Source organism: Rhinolophus hipposideros (assembly GCF_964194185.1).
Source record: "Rhinolophus hipposideros genome assembly, chromosome: 17".
Lineage (NCBI taxonomy): Eukaryota > Metazoa > Chordata > Mammalia > Chiroptera > Rhinolophidae > Rhinolophus > Rhinolophus hipposideros.
In genome coordinates this window covers 59,138,544-59,157,549 of record NC_138063.1, presented here as the reverse complement: position 1 = coordinate 59,157,549, position 19,006 = coordinate 59,138,544, and the positions used below count along the sequence as shown (strand labels likewise).

Here is a 19,006-nt window from a genome sequence, read left to right as displayed (position 1 = left end):
GTAATACTCTAAATCCTTTGTTGTCATTTCAAAAATCTTCACAGCATCTTTATTGGGAGTACATTCCATCTTAAGAAAACATTTCTTTTGCTGATCGTAAGAAGCACCCCCTCATCCATTCAATTTTATCCTAAGATCCAACAATTCAGTCACATCTTCAGGTTCCACTTATAATTCTAGTGCTCTTGGTGTATTTCCACATCTGTACCACCACATCTGTACTTTCTCCACTGGACCCCTCAAAGTCATCCATGAGGGTTGGAATCAACTTCTTCCAAACTCGTATTATTTTTGCTATTTTGACCTCTTTCTGAATCACAAATGTTCTCAATGGTATCTAGAATGGTGACTCCTTTCCAGGTTTTCAATTTACTTTGCCCAGATTGATCAGATAAATCACTATCTATGGCAGCCACAGCCTTATGAAATGTATTTCCTAAATAATAAGACTTGCAAGGTGAAATTACTCCTTGATCTGTGTGCTGCAGAATGGATGTTGTGTTAGCAGGCATGAAAACAACATTCATCTCACTGTACATCTCCATCAGAGCTTTTGGGTAACTAGGTGCACTGTCAGTGAGCAGTAATATTTCGAGAGGAATCCTTTTTTTATGATCAGTAGGTCTCAAAAGTGGGCTTAAAATATTCAGTAAACCATGTTGTAAACAGATGTGCTGTCATCCAAGCTGCATTCCATTTACAGAACATAGGCAGAGCAGATTTAGCATAATTCTTAAGGAACCCCAGGATTTTTGGAATGGTAAATGAGCACTGGCTTCAAATTAACATCACCAGCTGCATTAACTCCTAATAACAGAGTCAGCCTGTCTTTTGAAGCCTGGCATTGACTTCTCTCTACTGTGTTTCCCCGAAAATAAGACCTAGCTGGATAATCAGCTCTAATGTGTCTTTTGGAGCAAAAATTAATATAGGACTGGGCATAATAATATAATATAATAAATACAATACAATACAATACCGGGTCTTATATAAGACCAGGTCTTATATAATACAATGTAATATAAGACCGGGTCTTATATTAATTTTTGCTCCAAAAGATGCATTAGAGCTGACTGTCTGGCTAGGTTTTATTTTCAAGAAACACAGCAGCTATGAAAGTCCTAGACAGCATCTTTTTCCAATATAAGGCGGTTTCCTTCACAGTGAAAACCTGTTGTCTAGTGTAGCTACCTTCATTAATGATCTTAGCCAGATCTTTGGGTAACTTGTTGCAGCTTCTATGTCAGCACTGGCTGCTTCACCTTATACTTTTACGTTGTGGAGATGGCTTTCCTTAAATCTCATCAACCAACCTCTGCTTGCTTCAGACTTTTCTTTTGCAGTTTCCTCACCTCTTTCAGCCTCCACAGAATTGAAGAGAATTAGGGCCTCGCTCTGGATTAGGCTTTGGCTTAAGGGAGTGTAGTGGCTGGTTTGATCTTCCATCTAAACCACTAAAACTTTCTCCACATCAGCAATAAGGCTGTTTTGCTTTATCATTCATGTGTTCACTGGAGTAGCACTTTTAATTTCCTTCAAGAATTTTTCCTTTGCATTTACAACTTGGCTAACTGTTTATTTAGCACAAGAGGCCTGCCTAGCTTTCGACCTATCTTGACTTTCAACATGCCTTCCTCACTAAGCTCAATTATTTCTAGATTTTGATTTAAAGTTAGAGAACATGTGATTCTTCTTTTCACTTGAATACTTAGAGGCCAGTGTAGGGTTAATTGGCCTAATTTCAATGTTGTTGTGTCTTAGAGAATAGGGAGGCCCCGAGTTACCACAACAATTATAATACTAATGAAAAAGTTTGAAATATTGGAAGAATTACCAAAATGTCACAGAGATACAAAGTGAGCAACTATTGGAAAAACAGTGCTGACAGACTTGCTGGAAGTAGGGTTACCACAAACCTTCAATTTATAAAACAACAGTATCTGTAAAGCAAAGTAAAGCTAGGTATGCCTGTATATGCCAAATCACCCCTTATTTGTAGAGTCCTACGGCTCCATCTTCCTCCCCGGGACTGCTTTGACCAAGGTTTAAGAGTTTCATCCCAAGGTCTGGTACCACATTTTGGACTAGAGATCAGATTATCACAGTTGAGACAAATTTCAAATCCAAAGAAGAACAAATTAACGAAATGGATGTAAAAATGAGAAGCTTTGTACATTTTTTTTTAGAGTAGAAACTTTATTCTTTGATCAAGGAATGGAGAAGCAAGAGTTCATGCTCTAATGGTACCTTCTCTTTTTTTTTTTTATTAGTTTCAGGTGCACAAGATAATGGTACCTTCTCTTAAGAAATTACTGAAGAATATTTTAAAAATTCGAGAATAGGAAATGGGATTTCCATAATTTGGTTTAGTGAGTTTCACCGGTATACTAGTATTATTTAATATTAGAAAGAAAAAAAACACAAAAAACAAGAAATACACAAGCTCCCTCCCTGGTCCCACGTGACAGATTTCATGTTTGTTTCCTTTGTATTTCTGCTTACAAAGGCTGCAGATGTGCCTGGGGCTATCTTGTCAGGATGACCCTCTTGGACAGCAGAGCACAACACCTAAATCTCCTTCCTCATCTGCAAACCCAGTCATAATAATCCCCAAAAGCAGCTGGGGATGCGGTACAGAGTCCCCCATGTCCCTATGTATCGATAAGTATTATCGATTGCTGTGCACAGACTTATTTTCAAGGCCCGATACACAAGACACACCACCACAAGCCGGGATGAAGGGGTTAAAGAGTTCTATTACAAAGTGAAAGTAAGTAAGACAAGACAGAGATTAGAGGAACATATTATCATACCACTAACAAGCAAGGAGGCAATTCATCATACCACCAGAGCCCGGTCAATTAGAGTCGTAGAAACAGCAACGGCCTTTCATCAGCATGGCAAAATCCCAATCGAGTAAAGTTATCAGCACGGGCGAAACATCATGCGCAGAAACAGCACCGGTAAAAAATCAACACGGGCAAAACATCATGCGCAGAAACAGCACCGGTAGTTTATCAACATCGGCAAAACATCATGCGCAGAAACAGCACCGGCCCTTCATCAGCACGAGCGAAACACCTTACAGCAGCCCAGGCGGCCAGAACAACTGCTGCTGTTCCGCCTCCGCTTTCTGGGGTTTTTTAGGACTTCACTAACAACAGCAGCAAGGAGCCAATAAGCATACGTGTTAACAACACAAGGCACTGGTCTCGGATCTGGCTAGGAGCCGGGGCCAGTCCTTGGTCCGTGATTAGATGTATCGGAGCTCGGCCCACCTGTACCAAGGCGAAGGCCAGGCTCCACATCCTGTAAATATTTTCTTGGTCCTTGGGAGGGTAGTCAATCCTTCCAAGGCCAAGCACGTATCCCAGCAGCCACTGTGAGAATTTACATCCCCAAATGTTCCCAGGCACACCTTCATATATTCTATTCCTTGCACCCTATGAGAGCAGTCCTATAGCCTCAGCATACAATCTGGCATTTTGTTCCTTCCGCGTTATCATTTATCCTTATTTCTATTATAGTCTTAATGTCCAATATTCCTTTAAGTGAATTAAGTGTTTAAATAGCCATTCCTGCCTTTTATTTAATATATCAAAAATTATGGAAAAGTAATGCTGCAAGAAACATCTTCGAACTTCCATTTGTGGGCTCATTTCCTTGGGACAGGGTAAAGCCCACGGGATGGGGGAAGGCCTTCTCAGACTCAGACCCACAAGACTGTCACAGGCCACACCTTGTACCCATTTACTGAGGACTAGCACAAGAACAAAACTTGCTGGTTGTACTTGCAACAGTCCACATAGGAGATAATGTGGACTTAACACCCTGACTTAGAGCCCTTATTCCTAAGGGGAGCCAATATTTTGATAGCTCCTTTGGCTCCCCATGAGGGACACATCTAGCCACTGTGTTCCATGAAGCCCAAGTATGGGGATCATCAGGTACTCACAGCCCTCCGTATCCAGATACAATTACCAACTAGGAGTGAGTTTGCCACAAGCAGTGCTGCCCAGCAACAGAGATGACAGTCTGCCTTTATCGGGGTCCCAGGGAAACAGCTAGAAAGTTAACCACAAGTCAAATTCTCATACAGGGGAAAAAAGTGTTTTGTTAATCTTAACTCACAGATATTGTTTAGGAATGGGATTACTAGGTCGAAAGTATTAACATTTTCATAACTTTTGCTAATTCATCTTCTTAAAGGACATTCCAAGTTTATACTGCAGTGATTAACAGCAGTATAAGGCCTAAATGAGAAAGATGACAGTTTTACTGAAAAAAAGAAAATCTGAATGTAGAGATATTTCCAGTAGGAAGAGGTATGTAAAGGAATGAATTCTTCCCTATTTAAGCAATTCCAAAATTCTGGGGGCAATTTGATGAAATAATTTTAACTCTATTCATAAAAATAAACACATAATAGTCCCTTCCATTCCTCCCAAAGAAGAGTAATGACAGGGGACTTGCCTTAACAGTGTGGGCCTGGAATAGGTCTAAATAGAGACTTTGTAAATGAACAATCTGGACAAATATAGCATATAAAATTCAGTGGCAAAAATAATGAACAATTCCTAAGTGGTGGAAGCCAGAAAAATTTTGGTGAAAATTAAGATCCCTGCACCTCATCTTCCACAAAAGATTCCAAAGGAGTAAAAACTTAAACATAAAGGCTATGCATGAAGTTGAAAGAGATACACAATATTAGCAGGTTTTTCCTGGGTGGTGGTGTTAAGTAGAAGTTATTAGGTCGGTGCAAAAGTAATTGCAGTTTTTGCAATTGTTTTTAACATTTTAAAAAGCAATTACTTTGGCACCAACCTAATAGAAAATGTAAGTAGGAGAAGGAGGAGGTATAAGGCCTAAACAGCAGTATAAGGCCTAAATGAGAAAGATGACAATTTTACTGAGACAAAGAACATCTGAGGGGTGGGAGAGAGTCCATAGTGCCCACAGAAAAAGCTCAAAACTAGCTTTGATTAACTGCCTCCAGCCACGCATCTGTTTTGTATAACAACAGATGATAAGAGGTGGTCTGCAGCAAGATAAGGATCTGAGTCAACAGACCTCATGTGGAAGAGCATGCACCACTTTTTCCACTAAATCAATATGTAACTCCCTCACCTCACCCAGCAAACTGTAAGTCCTCAAGACAAGAGCGCGCTCTCGCGCTGTCTGTCTGTCTCTCTCTCTCTTTCTCTCTCTCTCTCTCTCTCTCTCCCCCTCTTCCCCACCTTGGCTAGACCCGTTCTCTTCCCTGAGCACGCATCACTAATAAACCCTGCTTGCATATTAATCAGCAATGCTGACCTTTGATTCTTCACTGCTTTGGCAAGAAGAACCGTGACTCCCGCAACAGTGGGATTACAAATAGTTTTGTGTTCTTTATACTCACTTATTATGATCTTTAGAGGGGCACATTACTTTTAAACTCAAAAGGCTATTTCCATTTTTGAGAAATATGGTAACCTGTTGATATTGCAAACAAGTTTTATGATTACAAAAATATTCCTTGCTCATCATGAAAGACAAACTACACATCAATGTAGATTTTCATTTTCACTTAGGGCTTGCTAAACAGTCAGGGGTTGCTGCAAATGGTACTCAACAGCTGATCTGAAGAAATCACACATCAGGTCTCACAAGGACGTTGACGGCTTTAAACTGGCAAACGTTAAGAGCTATGTTTTTTTTGGTTTGTTTGTTTTGTTTTGTGTACTAAATGTTGTCCAGGATCAAGAATGGGACACTTGTTTCTAGAAAAAAGCAAAACTTGTACAGAACTTTTGTCACAAGAAGCTGCCCAAGCAGCAGAGCTGTTAAAATCTCCACTGGCAGTTTTTGCTTTCTGTTATCCATTTCCATCACCATTTTCATGGATTTCTGAAGACTGAAATTACCTCTTTAAATTCTACAAAGTTAGAAATTTCTAACTGGAAAACAGTTCTCTAATGCACAGAACACTTCTTTTTACAGGAGAAAATGAAGCAAGCGGAGCAGAACTAAAGAAAAGAGTTCTTGTATACAAGGCCCCTGACCCGTTCCTTGGAAATGAACATTTCAGATAATGTCCATTAATCTGGTTACATATGAGTATCTCCTAAAACCTTTCTAGAATAAGGTATATTCATAACAAATTTCCTTACTGTTAGATCTCTCAATGTTAGAGACCTCGACTTAATGTTAGGTTTCTGAACGTTAGGTCTTAGAGACCTTGATTTACAGACAGAGTCTGTTGGCCTGCACCTGCAGACAGAGCCAAACTTGCGATAACAGAAAACGCCACAAAACAGTTACTGGCTTGCAAGCAGTCAGCATTTTCTGTCAGCACAGCCCCTATAAAATCCTCCTCACTCCCTCCTTTGGGTCTGCAAGTCTCCTTTAGGTGTGCAGCCTGCACTGTAGTGGTCTTTGCTCAGTCCGATCTACTTTTCTGTCTTACAATAAAAACTTTCTTAGCTTGCTGGACTATGCACGTTCCTTGACCAGCTATCACCTACCTATCACTTCTTTCTGCTGTCAAATCAAACCTCGTCAGTGCGCTCTAGACTGAGTTCCTTAAAAGAACAAGTACTTTTTGGAGCAAACACTAACAGTACCCTATGCTGAATTGATTTTCTTCCTCAAGGATGTTTCTTGTGTAATAAGTCCAAACCTAGAATTTCCCTCCATTAGCCCGCAGTTATCACTTCCCTTGTATCTGAAGCAGAGATGCCAAATGACCACACAGGCAGACATCAGAAGGAAGCATCAAGCAGGGAAAATACTGTTCAAGGGTCTAGGCTGGGCGTGGTTAGTGAGGGCAGAAAGGACCTGACAGAGAATGCAAATGGGGCAATGAGAACGAAGGACTGATGTAGGAAAAATGAGAAGACTCGGGAAAGGGTAGGAAGTTCAAAGTTCAGGGCCAGTGGGGCCATTTCAAAGTCTGAATTCTTGGAGTAGAACAATTTTGCACGGTAATCAAAAATGCACAATGACCATGCTCAAGTAGAGGTCAGGTTCTAGAGGGAGTTGCAGTATCAAGCAGTTGAAAGCAAAGTTTTTGCAGTCATCAAGATAACAGTGTAAAATGCAGGGAATTAAACTGAACCAGGTGTTTATCGTGTCCAAGGTCACACAGCAATTAAGTGGCAGAGCTGCAATTATCAGGTGTCAGTCAGTCCAGGCCCCAACAGTTAACCATGCCATCCTGCAATACCAGCTCTCACCAAAAAGTGGATTCTGATTCACCAGGTGTGGGGAGCAGAACCCCATTAGACATTTTTAAAAGTTCCCTCTGGCAACTGAGGCGCATGCCCCAGGCTTGGAAACCACTGAAAGATCAATAACTGCTGTCCTGATTTATATGTGTATCTAATACGCATATGTAACGATGGTACTAAATATATGGATAAATGCTAATGGTTCAATAGGCTGGGACAGTTAAACTAATTGCCTTTCTATAGTCCATTAACATTGTTCACTTGGTTGGTGTTCCCAACTTGCCTACCTATGAACACCTAGATCTTAACCAAAACATTGACTTTTCTGTTGCCATGCCCCTCATCCACCACCTCCAATTAAAGTACTGAATTGTAGAAAGTTCAGGTAAGTACTAAGTTCAGGTAAGGAATGAAGCAAAGACAAAAAGCCACTCACGATTTCATCTCCTAAGAAGCAATCACTGTGAGCATCAGGGTGTAAGTCTTTCTAGTTTTCCTGCAAATGACTGAGATTATAGTGTTTAAATTTTGCAGTTTTTTCTACACTGAGTATCTTCACATGTTATTAACACTGAGGTTGCATGCTATTTCAGCGTATGGTTAATTCCACTCCTTTCCTTGTTATTTAAGCACATAGTTGTTTTTAATTATGAGATGAACCTACGTATCATCTGTTAGCATAATCTGATCACATTCACAAATGTGTTATTACTCAGCTAAATGGTACAGATATTTTAGAGGCTCTTGAAATATATTGACAAATTACTTTCCAGAATAGTTTCCACCCCTATCAGCAATGAGCTCGTATTTTCCACTTCACCATACTCCAGCTATCATGAGCACAAGTCATTGTTAATCATATACAGGCATATCTCAAAGACATTGCAAGTTCGGCTCCAGACCACTGCAATAAAGCAAGTATCTCAATAAAGTGAGGAATAATCCTTTTGCTGGTTGAGGATCTGGCCTTCCATTTGTAAAAAACACATCTGTGGCGGCACAATAAAATGAAGTATGCCTGTAGCTAGAAATGAGGGTTGACTGGTTCCATTTGCGCTTCTTAAGATAAGTAGTCAAACATTTTAAACATGTATCTTTCAATCACACTCTAACTATAGCATTGGGAAGGAACCATCATAGAGACACAGATTTCAGCGGTAGCAGGCTTCTGAGCAGATTCAAAAGCACCATTCTAAACTTTAACTAGTATGAAACATCTCCAAGCCTTTTTCTTCCAAGATTCTGTGCTCTGTACCTGAACATTATAGAAGACCCAGCAGTCATCTTGCCTTCAAAACTGATGAACTTCAAGGCTCAGACTGAGGTACGCAAGCAACACTGGCTGATGAAGTTTTGGATGTTACAGGGGAGAGACCAGGAAGGCATTTGAAGTCACACACACACACACTACTATGCTGGTTGTCAAGATGAACAGTAGTGTTTGTTGTAGGCAGATCTTTATTGGGGACTACTGGGGAACAGTGTGCTTCCCCAGGGCCCATCAGCTCCAAGATGTTGTCCTTCAATGGCAACCTTGTTGTTGAGAGCTCGCACTCTAACCAACTGTGCCATCCAGCCACCCGGCAGATCTTTTTTTGATTTTCCAAACTGAGGAATCAGATTAGGGGACAAACAGTGGACGAGCACAGCCTATTAAACAGCAAGAAATAAACACCACTTAACTGAACACGCTCTGTGCTAGGTAATGCACTACAGATTTTACTGAGGTCATTCATTTAATCCCCACGACAAGCCAAGAAGATCAAATTCTCATTTAACAGACAAGAAACTAGAAGCTCACAAGTGTTCACTGGGTTCCTAAAAATATTCAGATGTGAGACTGGAGCTGTGGACCGATTCCAAAGACCCTCACCGCAGCCGCTACACTGGGCGATCATCAAGATCAAAAAAGGCATTTCATGCTTCAAAATAAAAGATGGTGAGATGACGAGCACCATCTTAGTTATCAGACGAGCTGATAACTAAGGCTGAGCGATGCATACGTAACACTATTCTATTCTCGCTATTGTACATATTTGTACATATTTGAGATTTTACATAAAAATTGTAAATGCAATTCATACTTTTAACAAACTCAGAATATTTGTAAGAAAAATCAAGAATGTGTAAGTTTAGGGGTGGCCGGTTAGCTCAGTTGGTTAGAGCGTGGTGCTGATAACACCAAGATTGCTGGTTTGATACCCGTATGGGCCACTGTGAGCTGTACCTTCCTTTCAAAAAAAAAAGGAATGTGTAAGTTTATTTCCATTAATAAAAATACTATGACAAACTTTTATGGCAAAGGTACCCCAGTCTAAGGCTTGATAAGCACCTTTGGTTTTCTGAATCATCAGCCTCTGGTGGGAAGGCAAACAAGACTGTTAAGTCTTGCCTTCATAGAAATCTGAGGTTAGAAAACACCTAGTTAGAAACACCTAAAAAGCGGGCCTTTCTGATCATGAAATGAATAGAACTCTTAAAGCTCCAGGACTACCTACCAATTAGTGTCACATTAATCTTATTATACTCATTCATTAAATAAATATCAAGGGCAAGAACAGACATTAGACGATAAGCAGAAATCACATAAAATGCAAAAGTAAAACACGACTGTGATAAAGACATGTTAAATTTATTTTAAGGCTAATTCCTTAGCTGGGAGTTACGGAAGGGATTCTTCCAGGAAGAACTGACTGAACCTGGATCTGAAGGAGGAAAGAGAGCAAAACAGTTTTCCTGGCAGAAAGAATAGCACATGCAAAAGCCGTGTTGGAGGAGGAAACAAAAATCTGGAGGTTATGAACTGATAACACGGATAGGCCAGAGAAAGAGGATTTTCACGCAGTTTTGTCCATACTGTGAGCCCTGCCTGCCGTGGGTGGGGAGATGGTGCGAGAACAGAAGGAGACCCTATTGTGGACCTGAGCGGAGGCTGCTGTAAATTTCAGGCAACGATGACTACTCCAGAGTAGTGGTCAAAGTGGGAGCAAATGGATGCATTTTAGGGTTTGAAGTAAAGATAAACAGCATCAAGTTATGGACTGGATTGGTAAGGGTGCAGGAAACGAGGGAAATGCCAAGGAAGTTGCCTAGGTATATGCCTGCGTCCTCCACAACTAAGACTGAAAGGACAAGATTGAAAAGGTCTTTGGGGTTAGGGAATCCTGAAAAAGAGCCAGGAGTTTTCTGGAAGGGAATTACGTTTGAAGTGATCTTGACACACAAAGAAGACATGGTCTTTACTCAATTAAATATGTTTTATTTTGGTTAATGTTCAAAATGTCTTTGAATGGTAAATGTATAACTGAGTAGAGGACAGACATGGACCAAAACACAGATAAAGGATGTGAGTAATAGTTACCTTTCACTGTAGGAAAAACCCAGTAAAAGCCAAGATATTTTGGGTGGGGCTAAGCTGTGACAAACCCAGAGTGGAACCTGCCAAAATAGGGAGCTCATACCTGAAACACAGGTGGCTGCAGACAGAGCAAGTCCTGTGGAATTTCTTGTCTTGCTGAAGTAGTTCGTACTCTGGAAAGTTCAAGAACCAGTGCTTTTACAGACTCAAGGATGTGGTATGGAACATGTATTTTGAAATTCACATTCAACTACTTCCATCTTATAGTCTACAGGGATTTCCAACACTAAGAAAAATATGAGCTCAGTTAAATTTTATCATATTCCCCTTTCCTCCAATACTCGAAGGCCTGGAGTAATCTTGCAATCAAATCTATTTTTAAAAGATACGGTTGTATTTAGTTATATCTTGTTTCACTGTTAACTGAAGGAATGCTTGTCTGTGCTAGGATTTCATGACTTAGGTTTAGGTGCCTGTGCTAAAACGGGAACGTCAGCATTCACCAGACATGGAGGGCAGTACAAAGAATAACAGATGGCTGACCTTGCCTTCCAGAGATTTGCTGTCTGGTAGGCAAGAAGACATAATCACTGCACAGGGCAATATAAATACAGAGTACTTTAAGAGTAGCAGAGCAAGACAGAAACACTATCAGCAGAAATACTGACAGTTTTCAAAAGTGAGACCAAACACCTGTACATGAAATGCCTAAAGAGCACTCAGTGTGTCAAAACGAATTGGTCAGGGGGCCGGCCCGGTGGCTCAGGATCCGTGAGGAGCTCCGTGCTCCTAACGCCGAAGGCTCTGAAGGCTACCGGTTTGATTCCCACATGGGCCAGTGGGCTCAAGCACAAGGTTGCCAGTTCGACTCCTTGACTCCCGCAAGGAACGGTGGGCTCCACCCCCTGCAACTAAGATTGAACGCGGCACCTTGAGCTGAGCTGCCGCTGAGCTCCCGGATGGCTCAGTTGGTTGGAGCGCATCCTCTCAACCACTAGGATGCCGGTTCGACTCCCACAAGGGATGGTGGGATGCACTCCCTGCAACTAACAACGGCAACTGGACTTGGAGCTAACCTGCGTCCTCCACAACTAAGACTGAAAGGACAATAACTTGACTTGGAAAAAATCCTGGAAGTACATACTGCTCCCCAATAAAGTCCTATTCCCCTTCCCCAATAAAACCTTTTAAAAAAGCCCACCAAAACACTAGTTGTTCGGGATGTTTCACTTGTTTTCAATTTATTACAAACTTGAGAGGAGTTCCCAGGAACTGAAATGAGAAAAAGCAAAACTGGAACGTCAGGTTTGGGAAGCAGTGGACATCAGACAGACGAGAAAGAGTTGTCTGGGGCCAAGATAGTGGGGATGTGGGAGAAGCATGAATTCACCAAGACCGGAGGCCTGAGAGGGCACACAAAAGCTAAAGCCCAGGCTGCCATGGGCACTCCAGACAACCATGCGAGGGAGTTATGTAGTCCAACCTTGCAACATTTCTCCAGAATATGCCTCATTTCCACCCCTCCTCCTTTGTACCCAGAAGCCTGCTCAAGTGGGAGGGGGTGAGGAGCAGGTTGTCTTCCTGGACACCACTCCCACAAGCCCCAGAGCATATGGGAGCTGGGGTAGCCTTTTAACATACTGATTTATGACTACCTGTTTATCTGCCTGTCACCCAGCTGGGGGAAGAGGAGGAGGCAAGTTCTCCGTGAAGGCAGTCTTTCCTCCATCCCTGAATCCCCAATTAAAGCAGTGCCTGTCACATGTCACAGCTTGGTAAACAACTACTGCTCAGATAGTGCACATTCTTGGAGGCCAAGGAAGAGACCTGGAGAACAGCGGTCTTTCTTGGTTTAAATACATAGTTCCAGGGTGCTGATGTTGAGTGTCTTCTTAGAGTCTCAAACTAGGACTGATGATTCTAAGTCTCTTAGCACAAGGCTAGTTAGCTCTCATTCAAGTGAAGACATTGAGCTCTTGCCCATCATGACACCTCATCTATGTCAATAGGAGGAAAGGCTGGCTGAGATTCTGACCAGAGCAAAGCCTCTGAAGCAGACACAGTACTAAGTGTTGACTGTGGGCTCACTTAAAAGGTAGAGCCAGGCAGCCAGTTTGCTCAGTGGTCAGAGGGCAGTGCTCATAACACCAAGGTCGCCGATTTCATTCCCACATGGATCAGTGAACTTGCACCCTGCACAACTAGATTGAAAACAACAACTTGACACGGAGCTAATGGGTTCTGGAAACACATTGTTCCCCCAAAAAAATTTGAAAGCAAAAAAAATTAGAGCCGTTAACTTCTTTGTGTGCAGTAATATGTGGTCCTTTAGCAATAATGGTTAAAGGCAGTAAGCAAAAATCTAAAAGGATTATGCAAGACATAAAGAAATGCCTTTGGAATGACTTTTCTACAGAAACATTGAAGGCCAGGAGGGAATGGCAGGAGATACTCAAAGTGATGGAACACAAAAGCCTACAACCTAGATTGCTTTATCCAGCAAGGCTATCATTTAAAGTTGATGGCGAGTTAAAGAGCTTCCCAGAAAAGAACAAACTGAAGGAATTTATTACAACCAAGGCAGCATTGCAAGAAATACTAAAAGGACTTCTGTAAATAGAAGATGAAAACGATCTACTACAAATTTAAAGATGGCAATAACTATGTAGGTATCAATAATCACTTTAAATGTAAACGGATTAAATGCTCCAATCAAGAGACATAGGGTGGCTGAGTGGATAAGGAAACAAGACCCTTGTATATGCTGTATACAAGAGACTCATCTCAGATCAAAAGACACACACAGGTTGAAAGTGAAGGGTTGGAGTGAGATATTTGACGCAAATGGAAGCTAGAAAAAAGCTGGAGTTGCGATACTTATATCTGACAAAACAGACTTTAAAAAGAAGAACACATTAAAAGACAAAGATGGGCCCTATATAATAATAAAGGGATCAATCCGACAAGAGGACATAACTCTAGTAAACATCTATGCACCTAACATAGGCGCACCTAAATATATAAAACAGGTACTGATGGACATAAAGACAGAGATCAACAGCAACGCTATCATAGTAGGGGACTTCAACACACCTCTGACAACAAGGGACAGGTCCTCCAGACAGAAAATCAATATGGAAACAACAGCCTTAAATGATACTTCGGACCACTTGGGTTTAATCGATATTTTCAGAGCATTTCACCTCAATGCTATAGAATACATGTTCTTCTCAAGTGCACATGGAACATTTTCCAAGATAGATCATAAGTTAGGCCACAAAACAAGCCTTAATAAATTTAAGAAAATTGAAATCATACCAATTGTCTTCTCTGACCACAGTGCTTTGAAATTAGAAATGAACTACAGGAAAAAAAAACCAGGAAGACACACCAATTCATGGAGGCTGAATAACATGTTACTAAATAATGAATGGGTCAAGCAGGAGATCAAAGAAGAAATCAAAAGATATCTCGAGACAAATGAGAATGAGAACACGATGACCCAAAATCTATGGGATGCTGCGAAAGCAGTCCTAAGAGGGAAGTTCATAGCACTGCAGGCCTATCTAAAGAAACAAGAAGCATCACTAATTGACAGTTTATCTTCACACTTAAGGGATCTGGAAAAAGAACAGCAAAATAAGCCCAAAGGGAGCACAAGGAATGAGATAATAATAAGGATCAGAGCAGAAATAAATGAAACAGAAACCAGAAAAACAATACAAAAGATCAATGAATCCAAGAGTTGGTTCTTAGAGAAGATAAACAAAATTGACAAACCTTTAGCCAGACTCATTAAAAAAAGGAGAGAGAGGACCCAAATTAATAAAATCAGAAATGAAAGAGGAGAAGTGACAACAGACACCACAGAAATACAAAAAATTTTAAGAAATTACTATGAGCAACTATATGCCAACAAATTTGACAATCTGGAAGAAACGGACAATTTTCTAGAGTTGTACAACCTTCCAAGGCTAACTCAAGAAGAAACAGAAAGCCTGAACAGTCTGATTACCACCAGGGAAATTGAATCAGTAATCAATAATCTCCCAACAAACAAAAGCCCTGGACCAGATGGCTTTACAGGTGAATTTTTCAAAACGTTCAAAAAAGAATTATCACTTATTCTCCTCAAGCTCTTCCAAAAAAAATCAAGAAGGAAGGAAGACTCCCAAACACTTTATATGAAGCCACTATCACCCTGATCCCAAAATCAGACAAAGACACCACAAAAAAAAAAAAACTACAGGCCGATATCTCTAATGAACATAGATGCAAAAATTCTCAACAAAACATTAGCGAACAGAATTCAGCAATACATTAAAAAGATCATACACCATGATCAAGTGGGATTCATTCCTGGTATGCAAGAGTGGTTCAACATCCGCAAATCAATTAATGTGATACACCACATTAACAAAATGAAAAATAAAAATCACATGATCACATCAATAGACGCAGAAAAGCATTTGATAAAATACAGCAACCTTTTATGATAAAAACCCTTAAGAAAGTGGGAATAGAGGGATCATATCTTAACATAATAAAGGCCATATATGACAAATCCACAGCTAACATCATACTCAATGGGGAAAAGCTAAAACCATTCCCCCTAAAATCAGGAACAAAGCAAGTTTGCCCACTTTCTCCACTTCTATTCAACATAGTGCTGGAAATTCTAGCCACAGCAATCAGACAAGAAAAAGATTAAAAAGCATCGAAATTGGTAAGGAGGAAGTAAAATTATCATTCATGCAGACAATATGATACTATATATAGGGAACCCTAAAGACTCCACCAAGAAACTATTAGAACTGACAGATGAATTTAGTAAAGTAGCAGGATATAAAACTAATATTCAGAAATCAGTTGCATTTGTCTATACCGATGATAAAATGTCAGGAGAAATTACAGAAACAATTCCATTTACAATTGCTCCAAAGACTATAAAATATGTGGGAATAAATCTAACCAAAGATCTAAAATATCTGTACTCAGAAAATTATACGACACTGAAGAAAGAAATGAAAGAAGACATAAATAGATGGAAACACATTCCATGTTCATGGATAAGAAGAATTAATAGTTAAAATGTCCATACTGCCTAAGGCAATATACACATTCAATGCAATTCCTATCAAACTACCAACGATGTTTTTCACAGAAATAGAACATATAATTCTAAAATTTATATGGGACCATAAAAGACCCCGGATAGCCTCAGCAATCTTGAGAAATAAGAACAAAGTGGGAGGTATAACGATACCTGACTCCAAACTATACTACAAGGCTACAGTAATCAAAACAGCATGGTACTGGCATAAAAATAGACACATAGATCAATGGAACAGAGTAGAGAGTCCAGAAGTAAATCCATGCCTATATGCCCAACTAATCTATGACAATGGAAGCAAGAATGTACGATGGGGTAAAGACAGTCTGTTCAATAAGTGGTATTGGGAAACCTGGACAGACACATGCAAGAAAATGAAGCTGGACCACCTCCTTACACCATATACAAAAATAAATTCAAAATGGCTTAAAGACTTAAATGTAAGATCTGAAACCATAAAATATCTAGAAGAAAATATAGGAAGAAACTTCATGGACATTACCCGGAGTAAGATTTTCACTGATATATCCCCTCACGCAAGGGAAGTAAGAGAAAAAATAAACATGTGGGATTACATCAAACTAAAAAGTTTTTTCACAGCAAAGGAAACCGTCAATAATACAAAAAGGGATCCTACTGAATGGGAAAGGATATTTGCCAATGATGTATCTGATAAGGGATTAATATCACAAATCTATAAAACACTCACTCAACTCAACTCCAAAAAAACAAACAACCCAATTAAAAAATGGGCAGAGGACTTGAGGAGACATTTTTCTTAAAAGGACATACAGAAGGCAAGAAGACATACGAAGAAATGCTCAACCTCACTAACCATAAGAGAAACGCAAATAAAAACCACAATGAGAATCCACCTCACCCCAGTGAAAATGACTATCATCAATAAATCAACAAAGTGCTGGCACGGCTGTGGAGAAAAGGGAGCGCTAGTGCACAGTTGGTGGGATTGCAGATTAGTGCAGCCACGATGGAAAACAGTATGGAGGTATCTCAGGAATCTGAAAATGGAACTACCCTATGATCCAGTAATTCCACTCCTCGGCATCTACCCGGAGAAATCCAAAACTCCAATTCAAAAATCTGTATGCACTCCTATGTTTATTGCAGCACTGTACACAATAGCCAAGATATGGAAACAACCGAAATGCCCATGGGTAGATGACTGGATTAAGAAGCTGTGGTACATTTATACAATGGAGTATTACGCAGCCATAAAGAAGAAAGAAATCTTATCATTTGCAACAACATGGATGGATCTAGAGAACATTACGTTAAGTGAAATAAGTCAGGAAGAGAAAAACAAGTACCATGTGATCTCACTTATATGCGGAATCTAAAGAAAAGAATAAGTGAATGAACTAATCAGAAACAGTTTTGGGGAGTAAAAGGAAAAAACCGAAGAGTTGTTAGATGTGCGGGGGGCGGGGGCATAAGGGGAAAGGTGAAGGGATTAGGAAGCAGCTGGTAACTACAAGATTGCCTCAGGGTTTTTGAAAATTAATCTGGGGATCGTATTCAATAATGTTGTAAAGATTTTGTTGGGTATCCGATGGACATGTGTCCTATTTGGGAGACCACCTCAGGGATACTGTGGATGCCTGATCATGGCACTGTACACCAGAAGCTAAACATTAATGAATGCCAACTATAATTTTGTATATATAATGTGATGGCTCGGTGTGAGGTCGGAGGGATAGTGGATGGGGGGAGGGGGTTCACAATGTGAGGGATATAAATGTTGAAAGTCTAAGTATTACCTTGTCTTGTACACCTGAAACTAATAAAAAAAAAAGATGTGGGATATATACACAATGGAGTATTATTCCACAAAGAAAAGAATGAAAGTTTGTATTTGAGACAACATTGTTGGAAGTGGACGGTGTTAGGCTAAGTGAACTAAATCAGACAGAGAAAGAAAAGTACCACATGATTCCACTTATATGTGGAATCTAAAAACAAAACAAAATAAAACAAATGAACAAGAAAAACAAAACAGAAATAGAGTCATAGATGCAGAGAACTAATTGATGGTTGCCAGTGAGAGGGGTTTTGGGGGATGCTGAAAATGTGAAAGGGAATAAGAGATGATACAAACTTCCAGTTATAAAAATAAACAAGTCACAAAGATGTAATGTACAGCACAGGTAATTAGTGAATAATATCGTAACAGCTTTTTACAGTGACAAATGGTTACTAGATTTATTGTGGTGTTCACGTGGTAAGGTATATAAATGTTGAATCACTGTGTTGTACACCTGAAACCAATATAAAATTTTGTGTCAACTACACTTTATTAAAAATATAAGTAAATAAATAGATAGATAGATAAATAAATAAATAAATAAATAAGTAAATAAATAAATAAATAAGGAAATGCCTTTGGTACTATCTTTTCCCCACGAAGTTTAGATAATTTTTGTGGAAAGCCCTGCATCTCACTAGAGTTTACCATGGCACAAAAGGGAAATTGGTACATGTTCACATCAAGGAGTGGCTAGACATCACAATGAAGTTATGCTTGCTGTTACTTACCATAAGCACAACTCAGTGCCTTTAAAGCACTGCTATCCCTTAGGTCTAGCCTGGTTGTTAGACAGGTGAAAGGGAGCAGGAAGCAGATGGCAAGTTTCCCCACCCATGTGGGCATCAGCTTCTGCCACAAAGGGAGAACTGTCTGGCAAATGCAATGTTTGTCCATTCAGCTACAGCTCAGATGGCAGCCTCTTTCTTATAACTCAAGATAGACACAGAAAAGTACGGTAACTTGTCTAAGGCCAGGCAGGCTAGTCATCTGTGGATCCAGGATTTGAATCAGGCAGTCAAGCTCCAGTGTTCTTGCCCTTAAATTGTCTTTCAACAAGAATCACTGGCGACTATTCCAACATTCAAGTGTTCGCTGGGTATCTAAGTGCAAAGTATCAGGCCACATTCTATTTTATAGTTCTGCTTTGCCTGTCTCATTCAAATTTGCTTAAGGAACTTGAGATCACAGCCCCCACTAAATGATAACCAGAAGCGGATACTCCCAAACTCTCAAAGAGGCGGCTAAACGGTATGCTGAATACCAGGAAAAGAAGGGTGGCTAGAAATTGCCCAAACAAGGCAATTTAAAGCCTACTCCCCTTCATGGGAAATTGCTAGAGCAGTGGGAAGACCACAGACTTTGGTGTCACAACCATGGGTTCAAATCCCATCTCAAACACATTCAGTTGTGTGAACTTAAACATGCCTCTGCTTTCGTGTGAAAAATGAGGATTCTCTCCAAATGAGATAATGCAGAGAGAGCTCCTAACATTCCATCTGGCA

The 19,006-nt window shown here is 40.1% G+C and overlaps 1 protein-coding gene across 2 annotated transcripts in view; it reads right to left on the bottom strand.

The window, feature by feature from the left end:
- The window catches only part of RAB7A (RAB7A, member RAS oncogene family), a 97,818-nt gene that overhangs the window by 22,627 nt on the left and 56,185 nt on the right, over positions 1-19,006 (bottom strand). The window contains exon 1 of one of the 2 annotated variants that reach the window (XM_081078934.1): positions 10,670-10,739. The exons of the other annotated variant lie outside the window; for it this stretch is intronic. The gene's annotated coding sequence lies outside the window, so the exon portion shown is untranslated. Of the gene's footprint in view, positions 1-10,669; positions 10,740-19,006 lie in introns of those variants that run through there. 2 annotated transcript variants of the gene reach the window in all.